The sequence below is a fragment of the Halyomorpha halys genome, unplaced genomic scaffold (genome assembly GCF_000696795.3).
Source record: "Halyomorpha halys isolate HHAL.00 unplaced genomic scaffold, Hhal_1.1 Scaffold1117.1, whole genome shotgun sequence".
NCBI classification, from domain to species: Eukaryota; Metazoa; Arthropoda; class Insecta; order Hemiptera; family Pentatomidae; genus Halyomorpha; species Halyomorpha halys.
Genome location: NW_027107278.1, coordinates 374391 through 393879, shown reverse-complemented (window position 1 = coordinate 393879; position 19489 = coordinate 374391).

Here is a 19489-nt window from a genome sequence, read left to right as displayed (position 1 = left end):
TCATAATATCACTTACAGCAAATTTACTTGATGTGTATATATGTATACAGTTGTGAATATCTATAAATAAATTATTAAAAAAAAGAAAAAACTATGAAAGTGCTGTTCTAATCACAAGACTTTCCTAAAGAGACATTCTTTACTGTATATTTTCTTATATTCGTCCGTTTGAACTATGCAAACACTTCATCTTTCAAAGGAACTTTCATAAACTTCCAGGGGCTGTACAGTTTTCAAAATTATTCCAAAAACTAACAAAAAAGGGATTATGTTTTCTTGATAAACTGCACAAAATAATTTAAAAATACTTATGAAAACAAGAATATAGTAAAATACACTGTATCTTTTCTAATACTGCCATAATTTAGACGATTTATTTTTTTGGATTTTTATAAAATTGAATTTTATTGAAAAATGCTATCAAGACATTTCATCCAGTCCTAGATCTTCTAAGATAAAACCTATACGAAAACATGATTTTCTTCCAAACTTTAAATCAACAAAGTTACTAGAAGGATAAGAAAACAACTCAACCAGATTATTGAACAAGAAGGGTTGTTACATCACCTGCTCAACACAGCCCCTTAAAGAACTGACGTCAGATTTATTTCATACCCTTCTGATGACGTCAATCTTGTTTCACTCCTTTTCTAAATTTTATTAGGTATTGTCAAAGTAATAATGAGCATTTTATATCATAGCATCACTTTTATTAGTTAGCCCTTTACAGGGATAAATTATTGAACGGAGCAATTTTAGTACAACTATTAAAAACCGACTGATCCAAAAGGAAAAACCATTGATTCCACAATGTATAGCCAATTAATCCGAATCAATTTAAAGGCAGCCGAACGAGAGGAATTTTCGGTTCTTTGCGACAGAACAGTGATAGAGAGTTCATAAAACAATTTTTTTATCTATGTTTTTATCAATATCAATCTTGAAAAACTAATTACTTTTTATTCAAGAACATCCTACACCAAGGTGTATTCATAATAAAAATTAGCACTATCGGAACCTACAAAGGAACCTTTGAGCAATCTTTGCTGAGGAAAGTTTATAAAAAATATTTCAAAATACTCAAAGTTAGTGAGTTTGGTTGTGTAAATGGTAAAACCTGTGCAGCCCTTATTATATGAATGGAGTGTATCCAATATTTGTTTATACCTTTTTCTTCTGTGATTATGAAGTAGACATTTTTCCTTAGACGTGGGTCAATCACCTACTCTAAAATACAAAATACTACAAAAAAATAAAATAAAATAAAGACAGATAACTAATTTCCTAAATTAATGATGATATTGCAACTGCCATTCTTTGAAATACCATTCTTATATTTTCAATTCTATAATTCTCTCAAATTCCAGAATCCTTCATTTGAATCATTGCCACTGAAGAGTTACAACAACTACAAATTGTATAATATTTGGTCTCCTTGACCTATTTGATGACAAAATCTACACTCTGTCCGAGATCCATTCGGATCTTAAGCCCGACGAATCGGACGTAAACGGTTCCTCTTGGAACGAAGGATTGTTCGAATGTTTTAGGTTTCAGTAAACGTCTCGGCCTATCTCTAACGAAAAATCATTAATCTTGAAATATAAAGTGATATGAATGACGTTTAAAAAATGTCAATCCATAGAAATCACAAGTAAAAGAATGATTTTAATGCATTTAAAAAAATAAAATGACATATAAAAAATATATATATATATTTATAATTTCAGCCTTACTATACATAACCAATGAACTTGAAAGAAATTTTTTTTCTGCAACATATTGAAGTTTTCGTTTTTATTATGTAATCTCAAAAAATTATTAACAAAATGTCTTAAGCGTCCTTATGCTAAGGAAATACATATATAACATGAAGCCATCCTTTCCTGAACAAAACAGAACAGCTTTGACAAACACGAGTAGCGTTTCAGTCCTATATTAATAACAGGTGATGTAATCACAAACAATTATCATACATTAGGGATATTACAGTGGGTGATTATGTATTAATATGATTTTAATGTTTATCATAAATACTCTAATCATATTTTGTAATTGTCTCTGTTAGTAGTGGAAAGAGGTATTAGTATAATTCATTTTGATTAAGTGAAAACCAATGAAATTTAATCAAAATAATCTACTTTCATCAATTGCTATTATATGATATGCCAACAATAATTCTCCGGTTAGTTACCTGTAGGTTAGGTAACATTAGGTGACATTTCTAGTCTTCGTAACTAATCAAAAACGTAAAATAGTCTAATATCTTTTTAACTAAATAAAATCACAGTAAATATACCTACTGCTAAATTTATTTTACAATTCAAAATATTTTTATTTCTACTCATTACTTTGTTATCATTTAATTTATAAATCTTTGTAAATATAGTGTGAATGAATTCTCTTAGCTCTATGACTAATGTCTGTAGTATGTGACAGAATGTAATAATAATAATAATATTCTGGGACAGATACCTTTAGAATAATATTACAGGCGTCAAAATTAGGCTGTATTTATTATTTAATTAGAGCAAAATACAAAATAAAAATGGATTTATAAACCGTCATAAAATATAATGAAAATAATGGATTTGAAATGATATAAATAAACAACAATAATAACAGAATATATAAAATAAAATTAGAACAAATAAAATAAAACCTAAGGTATAGGTTAGTCACCTTAGGTTTTATTTTATTAATAAAATATAAAGAAATTAAATGATAAAGAAATCGAATATAATTACACTAAAAATAATAAATGTAATCTCTGCTAATATGCATATTTACGTTATATATGTTTAAGTATCAATGAAAATCTGAAACATAAATACAGAAAACATATAAACCAACAGTCTATTTTTTATTAATATCAAAAAGGTAAAAAAATAATAAAAACTATACTTAAACTAAAATACTACATAATAAAAATATTTAAAAAATAATAAGTTTGGTATCAATATTGCTTATAAACTAAAACCTGTATTATTTAAATTTATATGAGCTTTATTAAGACAACCCCATTTTACAAGATACATATTTCTTTTCTCACAAAAAATTTATCACAATTTTCAAAACTCTAAAATCACTTTAAATTTTTAGTCCGTTAGTAAATCTCTTGCCAAATTAAGACTTAGATATACACAATGTGTAATCGATAATTAACGAGCCCACAGAACAATAAATAACTCGAACACTGACCAGGCCATGGATCCAAGCTCAGGTTACAAACTAAGAGATTAGAAAAAGAAGACGAGACAGTAAGGTTTAAGCTGAGTTAAGCTGCACTAATCCTGGATATACTCAGCGTTAGCAAGTAAAACTTAATCCTCAAGGGGTCGTGTACAACACAGAGCAAACAGCTACTAACAAAAACACAACTACCCCTTCTTAGTTCCGCTTAGAGCGCCAACTTGTGCCTCCCATGTGTCTCTCACGAGGACAAACGGGGAATTGGAAAAGTCCAATTAGGAGCAGGTGAAGTTCAACACTATCGAGGTCTTTCAATTACAGGATATGGGCCAAAAGGAAACTTTATATAAGACCAAGGGAGGAGAAGTTTGAGAAAATGTTCTTGTGTAAATGTGTGTTTGTGCGTATGTGATAAAAGTAATATTTCTAGATCATTTCTCTTAGTCTTTTGATTTTTATAATGCTCAGTATGAGTAAGCGAATAGCTTAGTGATAGTAATATACGTGAAAATATTAATTTTTAATATCTTTTATGGTTCATTAAAAATGTTCAATTCGCTTTACAAGCTGTACCACTACACAATATGTTATATCATTATCCTATTTTCACTAACAAATGAGCAATTTCCTTAAATGTTTTAAATAAAGAAGATAAGCAATTGAACCAATTAGTATGGTAGTTTAGAATTAATTCTTAACTTTTTTTCATGCTCAGGATGTAAGTATAGAAGGATTTAAAGTGGACCCTTCAAAATATCCTTATATTTTTCAGTCTGGGGTTATTCTAATGTACAAGATAATAAAAATAAATATAGCAGAATCCTGAACTCCGATTTCCGGATTAACTGGTGAAAAAGTTATTAAATTAGTAAAGGGAAAACAATAATTCAGAAAAAGTAAAGAAAATAAAAACTTTGTGACTACTATTAAAAACTATTATCTATATCTAAATAAATTTGAATTCTGAATTAAATATATTAAGTTGGTATAATAAATCTGATTTTGTAATTTGATATTTTAATATATCAATATAGAAAAGCATTTTACATAATGCATGAGTTGAATTAATATTTAAATATTTTATTTTCTGTACTCCGAATTAATAAGCCCTCCCGCTTAACTGGAGATGTCTTATCCCAATGGTAGTAATATTTTATACCTATTGCCTTATTACACCTCATTGGCTATTTTAAAACAAAAATTTACTAAAATAAATAGGCTAATGAAAATAATTAATGAAATTTAAAATATAACAATATTTTCTTTTAAAAAAAGGAAAACTAAATTTTAAATCTTTACCAGAAGTATATACCTATCTGTACATTCTAGAATCCATGACGGGTCAATGATTCAGTCCTTTGCAAGTAATTAGTATTACTTGAAGAAGGTTTGCACAAAGAGGTGAAATGTTCAAGATCACGTTCAACCGTAAGTTTTTTTCACCAATTAAGAGTACCCACTTTATAGAGGCTGTGTGGGACATTAACCCACTGGGTTGACTCACGGCTACAGTAACAGAATAAATGATGATCCACCACAGCTGGATTCAAACCCGAGAGAGTTAGTAGCACAGCGCCTTGCTCACTGAGCTACCCTGTCCTCTATATTTAATGTTACATAGCCGTATACAATCAATCATTTATAATTAGAGTACATTAAACTCAAAAATTCCTTCAGCCTCTTCACTGATTGTTCAACTAACTATAATCAACTTCAGTTTTAGAAACATTAAAATCAAGTTTAATTGTAAAATAAATTACGTTAAACTTTTTAAAAAAACAGAATTAATAAAGTAATATTTATTTAACAACCAAATAAGGACTAACAACCGAAAATGATGATTCGAAAAATTTAACCCTCCCCTGATTACTTTTTTAATCTTAAATTATTTATTTAATTAGAAATTTTATTATATACGATTAAGGTAGTTCTTCATATCATTATTATTAATTTTTTTTTTTATCATTTACATCTGAAGCTCTTATTTAGGAGGTTAGGGGGTACAATTTTGCTGTTCTCAGCATCTGACTTGTCCCAGTATTATTAAGTGGGTCAGAATGATCCAAAAATACTAAACAAAAACTTGGCGCATCAGTCACTGGCCAAATTTAATGAGTGTATTTCAGTATAAATGTGACTCAGCCGACAACACTGGGTTCCAATCAGATGTTGAGAAGCGGAACATTGCATCCCCGCAATGTTCAAATATACGAATTAAACACTGTCGTGTTTTTATTATGAATTGTGGGCGAGGAAGTCAAATTAATGTAACATTAGAAGGATATAATGTGAAACAAATTAATTTCTGAAAAAAAATTTCATATCTGAAATTCACAAATATAAGAATTAAGAACTATTGTTTAGTTATTGTAACCTGCAGGCGATAAAGAAATAACAATCTAAAAATCCATAATAAACTTCCAGTTGACTAAATAATTCATAGTTAACAAGAGTAATCAGGGGAATGTTAAATTTTTGCATCATTCTTATTGGTTGTTAGATCCTTTAGGTTGAAAAAAAGAAGATTCTTTTACTAATTAATAAAAGTCCTCTAGTTAATCATTTCAGATCGAATTTGGTTTGTGTTTGATAAAATTTAGTTTTCTCCCCCCCCCCAAAAAAAATAACGTTATATTTATTTTAATTGAATATTTTCAGCAAGCTATTGCTATGTACTAGTAGCAGATTTACTTGGGATGCCAGGATAATCGCTGAAGGCAATTATCCAAAAATAAGTTAATTAATTAATTATAAATTGAGTCCTAAAAAACTATTATTATAATTGGATTCCTTTCCAAAGGCTGTTTGTGTGTTTACCAGTTTACCAATTAAATACCTTTATATTTATAAAATGTTGTTACCATTAATTATATAGGATAATAAAGAGTGATATATTGGGTTATATAATAGTATATAAACTACATAAAGAAACTAAGTATTTATTTACAATTTGTTATGATTCAAATGATTCAGATAAAGGTTGCCATAAAATATAAATTATTACATGATTACTTATTAGTTAATTTATACTTATAGCTGCTGATGCCGTGGGATGTAGTGCCGTAGGTGTCTTCTGTTTCATCAGGGATGTTCAGGCCTCCTGGCCTTCGTTTGCTCGAAGTGCATCCTGCTGACTGTCCTCACTCGTCTGAGCCTTCCCCTTGAGTTGCTCCTCCGTCTAGCCCTTCCTGTAGAGTGTCCGTCTGTTCTTCTAAATTCCCTCTCTGTATTTTTCTCCCACTTCTCTTTTGGGGCGTTACCTTATTTTTAAAACTCTTCTCTGATTGGTTATCGATGTCCGAAGACTCCCGAGGCAGGCGTCCCCTTCCTCAGGGCCGAGGATGTGTAACAAAAAGTTTGACTTGTCCAGGAAGGATCTGCACCTGGTTAATTTGATTCTGGTCCCTCGTCCAAACCTATTTTCTGCTTCGATACTTAAAGATTAGTCAATCTAATTTTCTCAGGGGCCTCTGGTAATGTGACAAACTTATTACAGATGTTAATACAGATGTTTCCATATCCGAGGATGCTAAAAGCTTCCCAGAAGGATACCCTGACCAGGTATAGGGGAAGATGACGAAAAACCTTAATAAACGACATATTGTTGAAATCATGGCTAATTCCTCGATACATAGCACTATTTATATCAATATACTAACTCATTGAAGTAGTAATTGTCTGTTAGGTATTGAAAGTATACTAATAGTATAATAATAGTCCTTAATATCATCAACGACTTCTCCCCTTATCCTTTTTTTTAATTCCTTAGACAATTATTAATTGTTAGACTCAGATAGGCTAGGGACTTGCCAAGATGAACTATTAGGCCTGAGACAGCAACAGCAGATCACCACAAGCGATGGCAATCAATCCCAAATAGACAGTAGCTATTGCTTTCACAAATAGCTTCTACTCACGCACCTGCTAATAGAGTCTGTTTCCCCTAGGAGGGGTTTGTTGTGAGAACATACAATACATTTGAAAGCTTCAATTTCTAAGGATATTGCTAGCGAATTTATTTCTTTATTTGAATATTTTAATCCAATAGTCTTTTTTTAACACAAAATATTTTAATTTGTTATTTTTCATTATGATAAAGTATATCCATATAGTCTCAACATTATTTATTGATTCAATTAAAACTCTTAATAAAATGATATTTTAAAAATAAGCCGTAACATTGGAAGTTTTGGTGTATCTACAAAGAACGTTGTGACTATTGTAATGAATTATATTGTAACTGATAGAGACATTTTTTTAGTTTTATTCTCTTCGTAACGAAAGATGGGTAAACCAAGGAGTTCAATAGATTGTCAAGAGAAATCAACATTTATAAATATTAATTACGTATGGTCATTAGTTTAAAGATATCACTAGAATAAAATGATGATAAACAAGAAATATTTATGACTAAATGGATACTGCAATTAATGAAATTTTGCAGTAACTTGAATTCATAGCCAGTGTTGAAACTCACAGTTAATCTATAATTTGAGTAATATTTTTCATTTGTAATCAATTAATATATTTTTATAATTTATAATATACATGATATTTACAACTATAAATATTTTGTAAATGAAGGCCAGCCATTCAGTGAGTGGAGCTGAAAACATATCTCCGTCCGTCCGTAGAGGTACTGCCGATTTCAATCCGAAGGTACAACCGGTTAATCATGTAAATAGGAAAATCACCGAAACTCATCCGTTAGTATCGGCCGTATGATGTATTTAAAATATATAATTTTTGAGTTGTGTACGATATATCTTTAATTTTGATCATAACTTTCTTCATATTGGATAAATTCAGGTATTCAATAGCTTTATGTTGCTAGGCTGACACAAAAAATTTTTAAAAAATGCAATAGTAAAGAACTTTCAGAGATCTGTTTTCTATCTGTTACAAGTATAAAATACGTTTTCTGTGTGTGTTTTTTTTTGGGGGGAGGGCGGGAGGATTTATTTTGTTTTCTTTTTTTAATTTTAGAAAGGATTTCAAACTTAAGGGTTCCTAGATTCTGAAAAAGATTTTACTCTCCAATGACTTCTGCGGCACAGACCTAGAATCCGAGGAAAAAATATTTTTTTGAAAAGGCCTTTTATATATATATATATATATATATATATATATATATACCGTTGTCGACTATTTTAGAAGTATTATTATTTTTTTAATTAAAAGAACATTTGAATTTGAATTAATTCAGCAGCTTGAACTGAGGAGTCAATTCAGTTCGATAATATATCGTAAATATTTAAATATTCCTACTATTTACGCAACCTTAAAAGTAATATGTTAAAAAAGTGACGAGTTAAATAAATTTTTATCAACCTGTACTTCCATTTTCTAAATTATATAATTTAACTGTATATTTTTCTGAGCAGGTTTATCAATATTTTTTTCAAGGAATAATAATGATAATAAGTAGATTGCAATTAGTATTACTTATTACTAAAAAAATTATTGATTTAAAATTAAGGTAATTTAATTGTTAAGAAATAATGTTGAGAGTAGATTTTTAACAATAATTATTTATATTTTTATTTTTAAAAAATACATTTAGGTATTATAGTTTATGTACGTAAGTAGAAAAGTATAAGACAATCTAGTACTATAGAAATCATATCAGACATATAATTATTTAAACCATTTTATTATATCTTCAAGCAAAAAAGAGTAAATGTAATGGTAGGTTGGGGATGGAAGTGTCATTAAATTAATTATAAACAAAAAATAGATTTATAATAAATTAAAAAAAAAACAAGAAAGGAAACAAGGCTAGATGAAGCAATTGTGGAGAACTCCTAAATGTTTAAAAAAAAATGAAGTAAATATATTTCAGGATACATGGATATGCTAATTAATAATACTCTAATTCTTAATTTGTTTCATTCTCAATTTGTTTCTGTAAACATAATAGATATTAATAGAGATACGAATTAAGCATAGGCACATTTCGATAAGATCGAATGAAATGAAAAGAAAAATCCGGACAAGCCTGAGGGAGATAATACATGAGAGGGAATGAAGATAATTACGACCATATATCAGATAAACTATCTACCTCACTCCCTATCCTACGGTTAATATTTTTTATACCCTCCACACTCCCTCATCCCCAATAACATCTTCGCATGATACTAGCCCTCAGTAAACCTGATTCAGATATAATATTTCCAAAACAATGTTAGATATAAACAATTACAAAAAAATAAGAACAAGTATAATAACATAAAAATGCATTTAATAAAATTTCCCAAATAATTAATTAATCATTTAAAATTCCCAATATAAGTATTAAGTTACTTAGAACAATACAAGTATCAAGTTTGATAATTCTAATTTCCGAACATAACATATTTCTCTATAATTCTCGTGAATTTTATTTTTATTTTTACAATATTTTCAGGCATAAATTTAAAAAATATTTTTTTTTTTTATCAATATCATTTTTCCTTTGAATAACATGTTATACTGAATTATAGTGATTAACTTGATTATTGTTCTCACCTTATTTTTGGTACGCTTCCCAACATGGCCCCTAAACTTCATACGTCTCAATACGTCAATGAAACTTACACAAAAGTTCCACCAAAAAGTACACTTCTATGGGAAAATAGTTTCATCACAAAAGTCAATAAAGCTCAGTTTTACCGGACCGTCAAAATTGTACAATTTTTTTTCGTACAAACGATTTTTTAGGTATTTAAATTAGAAGTGGCACTAGAAATTTAGAAAAAAATAAATCACGAAACTACCTCACTTTTGAAAAACTACAATATGTACACTACAATAACTTTCGTGAGTATTAGCTTGGCCGAAATATTTTTTTTGTGGATAGTTAAAAAAAAAAAAAACTCAACTAGTAAAAACTCACTTTTTCCCAATGCCTAAGTAACGTCTGTACGATTAGGTTGTTGTTGTTGTTGTCTGGGCCTTAAGGGCGTAAAACCCTGAGGTCATCAACGCCCATGTTTCATGCTTTATATTCTATTTCTCTAATATGTACGATTAGGTGTCTACAGCTCTAAAATATTGTTTAATGAGAGAAACAATCACGATGAATTCGTTTACAGGTATCTGAGTTTAAGAATCAACATTCATCAAGATGATAAGACACATTTCATTTTGGAGACTTTTTATAAATTATACTGTTCATTTAATTTTACTAGTCGCTGCTTAAATTGGATAACAATATTTTTTTATTTATACTGTAGTTCAGATTGTATTAATTTTTTCAATATAGTGTGTGTAGGAAAAAAAATCTTTATACTACAGCATTTTAATTTATACTTCAATTTAGTTATATGTAATATAAAATATCACTAAACACTTTTTAACATAATAGAGAGATTTTACTTTATCATTACTACGAACGTTTTATTATTACTACTTACCTAAGAACGAAATATACAGTAAGGGGAAGTATGGTGAATTCTTAAACTGAATAAAGCATAGTTTTCAAAGGAAATATAAGATGTTCGTATGGAAAGAATCAAGCTAAAAAAAAAATTAATAGTGCACGGATAATTAAATACATACCAGGGATGTAATAGCAACATTTTTGATAAAATCGATCTACTCGAAGTGCCACATTATAGGACCTATTTTTAAACTTAAATAATTTAAACCTAATAAAAAATTATTAAACTCATCAGATAAATTTAAAATTATATCATTTTTAATTTCTGCTAAGCGTAATAATTTTCTGCTTTTTAAAATAGTTTTTCAAGATATAAAAACTGAATTTTCACAGCTTCCTCTAAAATACCTTCAGTTTTTTTCATTTGAAATGATTGGTCGTCTCTTAGTGTAAGTATATATAATGAAAATAAATAAACATAAATTTTAAAAGAATTTGATGATTAATTAAAAGACAAAAATTTATATTTGTGAAATATAGTATAATAGTAGTGAAATGTATAATATCCCGCTTGGAGAGTTAAATGTTCTATGAAAATTAATACCAAATATATAATGTCACACTAAAAGGTAGTGAAGGATATAAAAAAGCGCACACATAAATTGAATTTATAATAGTACAATTTGAATGGCTAAAATGAGGGGAAACGATTATTTATATTACATTGTATATTATAATGAATCGATAATGATTTTTATCAGGGAAAGTAAATGCTATATTTCCAAAATTTGCTAAATTGGGTTGCTATGAACAATATTATTATCAGCATACTGTGCGATATATAGCATAATTATCGGTGTGTTGTATGATGTAATACAAATAATCGTTTCCCTTCAGTTTAGCTATTCAAATTTTACTATTATAAATTCAGTTTACGTATGCGTTATTGTTATACTTCACTACCTGTTAGCGTAACATTATATTTAAGATATTAATTTTTATAGAATATTTATAAATTTTGTATAATATTATCTCGCTAAGAGTATCTTCTTTTTCTCTTTTAATTAATTGTGAAATTCTTCTAAAGTTTATATTTATTCATTTTTTTTATTAATAATAATACTTAGAGATGACTAATCATTTCAAATGAACAAAATTGAAGGTATTTTAGAGGAAGCTATTTGCAAAATTCAGCTTTTAATTGCAGAATATTTTGAATATAACTGATAAGTAATTTGGCAATATAACTTTTTTTGTTAAGAATATCTCGAAAATAATACATAAACTTTATCTAAATGCAAAAGCCAACAATATTAGATAAGTATTTTTTGATTTAATGGAGTTTAAGCACCAGATGAGAAATCGATTTTAAAACCCTTTGTATTTTTAAGTATTTTGAACTAACCAACTTCATACTTTTACGTTTAGTCGTCAAAAACAAAATATTACATAATGTACGCATATTTAGTTATATTCATAATTTATTTATTTTGAATCGGAGCTGTTACATTTACATTATTTCACCCAGTCTCTTGATAATACTCGTAGTTAAACGCTAACTAGCGTACTCATTTCTTTCAACGTTGCGACACCGCAGGTTAAATTGGTACGAATTAAATTTCATTAACAATTTGATTAAAAATTACAGAGACGGTGGGGCAAAGGGGACCCCGGTAATTAGCAAAGGCAGAAAGTTCAAAGCAGCGGCTGTGTTACACACCTGAGTGGCTTAATTAGGCCAAGCAGATTGTGAAGCCCGCTCATTGTGGAAGATAAAGTCGAAAAACTAAAGGGCTTGCGCAGGGCCATTGCTAAGGTCCTGTGTTGTTGCACCTAAACGGAACCCTGCCACTTGAGGCCCTTAATCACAGCTAATGACGGAAGCCGCTTTCTTATCACCAAGCTGGCAATAACGCGCTTCGTGGAACCTTTTGCACGTCTCATTTATTTTGCTACCTTATGGGTTAAATTTTGTATCTCGTGCCAGTGTTATCGGTCATTCTATTTATATCAAATAATGCATTACAAACGGAAAATATCAAAAATATATTTTTTTTTAAAATTGATTTATCGTTATTTACAACTATAACTTTATCAAGTAAATTTGCTGTAAGTGATATTATGACATGATACAAACATGTGGAGAATCTACCCATTGATAGAACTCCACAAACATGTCTAAATAAGATCACGAGGCCATCTTCTTTTCAGACGCCTAGGAGGATTATAAGGTACTGAAGGAGAATCCAGGTTAGAAACGAGTTGGTTTGGGTGGTTGGGAAGTTTATTATGGAAGGATTGGTATCTGGTTCTGGCCAAATCGGCAACATAGGGGACATTGAGATTCTGATGGATGATTTGATTTGTGACAAAGTAAGGAGCATTAAGGATTTTGGACTGTAAGGATTTTCGAGAGGAATTAGATGGTTTAGTGGAGCCCCATAGCTCAATTTCGTATGTCACACCTCCTTATAATTGTCACGTAGATCAGTCTTTTGTAATGGATTGGAAGTTTGGACCGTTTTTCTAGTAATTCTTGTAATAGTAGGAATCGACGAGCAGTTTCCTGTCTTTAATGTATGAACATCTAACATTTAAGCTAACTGTCATCCCAATTTACAATCCACCAACCATGTCTGATTTGAATTAGTACCTTTCCTGATAGATCACGTAACAGTGTAATTTTATCGCACACAGTCTTCAGTTTGCGACAGTTTTATAATTTTCAAGATAGTAATATATATTTAATCATAATACGTGTTGTTAATAAGGTTAAAAAGAATACTAAATATTATAAATGGTAGAAAGTAAGATTAGCAAAAAAGTTATTAATGATACTCTTCTTTGAATGAGATCTAAAGAATATTAAGTTAGTTGCTGGGCTATTTTTATACTATATGTTTATTCGTCTACATTTTCACAGATTCGGCGCATTCCTTTCTCTTTGGCTGTTAATAAATCGCAGGAATTTTTCTATGATTCTACAGTCTAGTTACAGTAAAGATAGTATAAATATTTGCGGTCCCGTTGTTCTAAACCTTCTATGGCTTGGAAAAATCAAAGATGATAACACCCTTCAGCCTTCGGGTTCTGGTTGGGTTTTCGAAGTTGTAGGTAACTACTCCTGAAACTATCGCCAACTGGAAGGAGGACATTCAATCTGATTCTGAGAAATGATGAGGCTGATATTGCGATAAAAATTTTATAACTCGACTAACATAAAAAAAAAAATACAAAGTAAAACTACAAAATTAGATCCCTTTCCATCGTCCAACAATGTACTGAACATTAACTTATGTTTTGTGTCCTCTCTAGAAACTTATTCTCATACCTTTTTGAAAATTTCAGTGATTTGAATAACCTGTTACATGACACTAACATTTTAACGAATTATCATGATTTCATGAAACGAGAGGATTATTAATTCAGAATATTTTTTATTAACAGTATTTTAGAAATGAGAGGTTTTTAAGTCAGATCTTGAAACAATTTTTTTCTACCACAGGTACTAGAATGAATAATATATCTGTATTTCAGAACTAAAATAATTTTTTTTTTAAATCCAGACGTTTAGAATAGAACCAATTTGTAAGTAAAAATAAACGTTTCACCCTTTCCCAGCTTCAAACATTTACATAAGGTGTAAATCATTTTTTCCACGTCCGGCCGATAATAAATCGCTTAGCCGAGACACGGCTGGGAGATAGGGAGTGCGGACGGGGAGGTAAGTGATATAAATAAAGATGGCAGTGGAAGATGGCCGCTTTCTACTACGTGCGAGGAATCGCCTTCACTATTTACACAGCTCTGTAATGGAACTCTTTTCGGTCTAATCCGATGGCTATCATCGGCCAACACCTTTGGTTCGGTGGTTAATGAAATAAATAGAAGTTTTTGGAATTCATATGTGTGAATCATACCGTATGAAAAGAAGGAAATTAGAAATATATATGTATAATCTAAAACAATTAAAAAATCTACACTATAACGTTATAAAACCACCTTAATTTTTTTTTTATTTATTTATTGTAATTTACAACTGTACAAAATAATACAACAGGTAAATATGTAGTATGTTTCATATACACTTGAAAATCTTGGGAAGGAACCATCCATTGGTGGTACTTCAAACATTAATTTAAACTAGAAGGTCCCGTGGCCATCTTCTTTTCAGACGCCTCGGAGGATTATCAGGGATTGTTGAGGATGAAAGATTAAGAATTGATGGGTTAGGATGGTTAACCTTAATTTAAATTAAAATAGATCTTCGCTCGTTTCAGAACAGATATTGTTATATTATTCTCTGTAGCAATACTTTTCAGTACTAATTTTCCAAATGAACCTTTTTTAGATGATAAATTGGCTAACTCCAATCACAACAGTTTCAAGAAAATGACGTTTAATAATAATTCCGTTACAAACTTTTAACATTATTCTAATGAAAAACTATGGTAAAAACACAAAAATTACACAGTTTACTAAAATCTAAATTCCGCTCTTAACCATTCCTTTAATAATAAATTGTTAAAGAATCATAATTATAAAAAAGAAATACAAGGATTGATTTTATGGATTTATTGTTACTATCAACTAAAAGTCTCATTTTAGGTTAAGGGATGTTAAAAAAGTTTAATAACTATAGTGACAAGGAAATGTTATTAAGTAATTATCGAGTATCTTTTAAGACTATCTGCGTTAAATATTATATTTCTAAAATCTTTGGCTTTCTAGCGGTACTTAATCAGTTTATATTACAATTATTATTTCCTGAAATGTTATATCAACCTGAAAAAAAAATTCAATTTCATCTCCTTAAGTTATCACTCAATGCTTTTCATTGTCTATATTTATCTATTTGTCACATCTAGTAAAAATGTTAAATGGTCAGTCATTTCGAATAAACAAAATTAAAGTTACTTTAGAAGAAGCTATTTAGGAAAATCAGCATTTATGTCCTGTCAGACTATATGAAAAAGGACAAGCATTCCTGATTTTAAAGAACATTTAATTATTCATTGATTATACCGATGAATATGATCCAAGCGATTTTTGAGAAATTCGAAAACTTGTGAAAAATTGATTCTATAAAGTTCACTTCCGATCAGATTTTATGAAAAAAAGTTGCTGTGATAACCAGGGCATATATATACCTGCCTTAAATATGTAACTTTGGTTTATGAACTTGGCTGATTACAGGCATGAAAACTGACACACGAACACGTACACCCATAATTTTATGATACTTGGTTATTGGCTAACAAAATACAGGGCAAACTCGGTGTAACGAAACTCAAGAGCTAAGTTAATATTCAATCGTTTTTGTAAAACCTCAAGAACCATCTGCATTATAGGCGTATTAATCTAGTTTTGCATAAACTAATTTCTAATAAGATAAATAAATCTCATGGCCATTGTTTAGCGTCGTTTAAAGAACAGTAACAAGGTTTTTTGAGAAGGTTTGCAATTATTTCATACTCCTGTAGTGAATTATGAAATTTCGTGAGAGTATCACCCGCAAAGGAATCGTAGATTTTTAGAAGAAATAAAATATTATTTAGTAAATAACTCAGTTCTACATAACATAGACTGCATTCAGTGGTGATAAATCAGTGGAAAACATGTATTAATTATATTTTGGGTAACTGTAAAAAATAACTCACCAAACATTTAAAATAAAGAAGAGTATTTCTTAGTTAACGTATATATAAAAAATCAAACACTGATTTATTTAATTCAACATTGATCAATTATATTGATTTTGCTAAGAATTGGGTTATGCAAATAAACTACCTCCGTATCATAATGAATTTTCTGGTTTATAATTATCTTTCTGTTTTTTGATTATCTAAAAAGGTTTAATAGCTCATAGCATTTTTTCACCCTATTACCGGCCCTTTCTGACAGACTAGGGAGTTAATCCAACAAGTTACTAACTATTCTAAGCAGTGGAAAAGAGCCGGGTTTCCATTACATGGGACTGTAACAAAATAAAAGTAAACCCGTCAAGTCTGAAATTGAACCGGCACCTCTGCAGTTACGAGGCCGCTAAGGCGACTCCTTAACACGCTGGTCCCATGTTTAAAAAAAATATTCTGTCAACCATAAAATATGCAGTGAGCATTAGGTAGGGACTTTCATTGGCCTATAACCCCAAGATATATTGTACCCCTCGGAATCGAAATACCTCTCCCCCCCTTCCGTCACTGAGACAGTAAGGTTTATCGTCGATAAAGGACCAGTTACCGGGGGCAGGTAAAAGTGGACGTGAGCCAATGTCGCGGGCGTGCTTCGAATCCTCCGGTCCAAAGAGCGCAAATAATTTATCGCAACCTCTCTTAGTCGATAGTGCTTTCACGAATCGATTGTCTCTGTTATTATTAATCTCACCAGGGAGCTGTTAAACATTTCAAGGCATTCCCTACATAATGCATAAACTTTTGTTGATTTCACGTGATTTCGAAGTAAGGTTTAACGACTAATCTTGAGTTGTATAATTTATCATTCTCCGAAAACAAACGAACAGAATTATTTAAAATACGTTAGGATATTAATATACACAATAGATATTAATATTTATATATACATACTTGGAATAATTATATAATTACAATTATTGAAATATGTGAATTCCAATTTATATGGAATAGGAATTTAAATAATTATTACAATAATTATATTTATATTCACTGCTATGCATTTGTCGTCGGGATGCCAGGATAATCGCCGAAAGCAATTGTCCAAAAAAAGTTAATTAATTAATTTATATTGAGTCCTACAAAACTATTATTATAATTGGATTCTTTTTCAAAGGCTTTTTGTGTGTTTACCAGTTACTAATTAAATACTTTTATATTTATAAAATGTTGTTACTATTAATTACATAATATAATAAGGGGTGGTATTGTGTAATATAATAGTAAATAAACTACATACAGGATATAAGAATTTATTTACAATTTATTGCTATGGTTAAAATGATTGAAATTATCCAGACAAATGATTTGCCATAAAATATGATTATAACATTATAACTTATTTCCTAATATATACATATAGCTGCTAATTTTGTTGGTGCGAGTCGAGGTATGCAGTGGTCTTCGGCATTTGTGTCGTGTTGTAACAGTGGGTGTCGTCTCAGCCGTGGAGTTCCATTTCTGAAGAGCCCTTCTTAGGACCTCTTCTTTCGCCCGTCTTTTTACTTCTGTCTTCTGTGCTTTTCCATATGTCTGTGTTCTTCTTTACTTTGGCCCCCACTTGTTCCTTCTCTTTTATCTTCTTATTAGCTATTATTAGCCAGGCCCAAGAAGAATACGTTACAAGAATACTATTGACCTGCCTACCGACGAAGCCAGCAGGCAATACCTGTTAGTAATAGGTTAGCTCAGAAAGGGTCCTTTCCACTTGGGACGTGTTGACAGGTATCATACCCGGCACAGGTACATATAACAAAGATGTTTATAATATTAATACTTGTTTATAGCTCAATACAAATCAACACATACTTGAAATATTTATATACACATAAACCTACTTGGTATAAGAACAGTTAGTACGGAAATAATGTTAGTTTCTATGAAATTGAACAAAGAAAAGTTGGATAATATTTGAAGGATACAGGATAAAAGAGAGCAGGCACATTTCATATTATTTATTTTATTCATTAAATTATACATTATACGGCTTCCACGCTATTGCTCATCAGTTTCTTTGTGATTCCATGGACTTCTTTGAGTTCATTATATAAATGAATACTGGTACAGATAGCTTTTAAGAAACCGAATTAGATGGCACCGATAGCTCAATTTGTTTATAATAAACTCATATCGCTTTTCCACGGCACCCTTCATTTATTCATACGGATGAATAAATACGTTTTTAAAGTAACAACGTGACCAGGAAGAACTGGAGAATCTCAAGGGAGAGACAGGTCCATTACTTTCCCTATAGGCGATCATATTTATTTATTGTATTATAAGGTGCACCCTGCAGAGTTATCTTTTAATTTGAGTACATTTATTAAATAGTCAAAACTCTAATCTAGCAGGTTTGAGTTTGAAGGAGCGTCTCAGGACAGATGGGTGTAGAGAACCATTAGTGGTATCGGCGATGAACCGTCGGGTTCACTAAGCCATTATTATTACTTAGGTATTTTCCTTACCTAAGTAGCACCTACTACCGGGATCAAACAATTAGTTGAGATAAGCAACGGTACCACCTTAACTTATTATTATTACTATAAACAATTTGGGATTAACAAATAAATATTTAAAGTAAATTTTCTTTATCTTGTTCATTATATTTTATTATAAGATATTATAGCTTTATCAATACGGCTCCTCGCTGAATTTGCTCTTAACATAAACAGAGCTATAAACACTTGATGGGAAAACAGGTTAAGTGAGACCATCCATGCACCTGCAAGTTGCTTCGACTAGGAACTTTACTGTTCCTCAGACAGATGTTTAACAGCTGATACCAAGATGGTTAACGGCCCTGAGTTTGCAACTCAATGTTGATTATTCTATCTTACACTTCATTAAATTTACAACATTTATAGGTTTTACATAAAATTTAATAACCCAATATGTTTTGCATTTAATTTTTTATGGTAAGGAATTTAAATTATTATTTTCTGTTAAGAGTTTATAGCTTAAATCTTACAACCGAATTAATGATAAATATAAAAATGACACATTATAACTGCATCAAGTTAGTTTATTGGATCATTCTTATGTTAATTAACCAATTTTATTTTCAAAACCATCAAAATAGAAAAAAAAAATCTTTGATTAAAGTTTCATCAAAAATATTAATATTAATCGAACTGCTGTTCGAACACCAGTTCGAATATTTCCCTCCTCTAAGACACAACCCCTGATGAAGACCTGAAACTCAGGTCGAAACGTCGGCATAAAATAAATAAATATGGTTTTG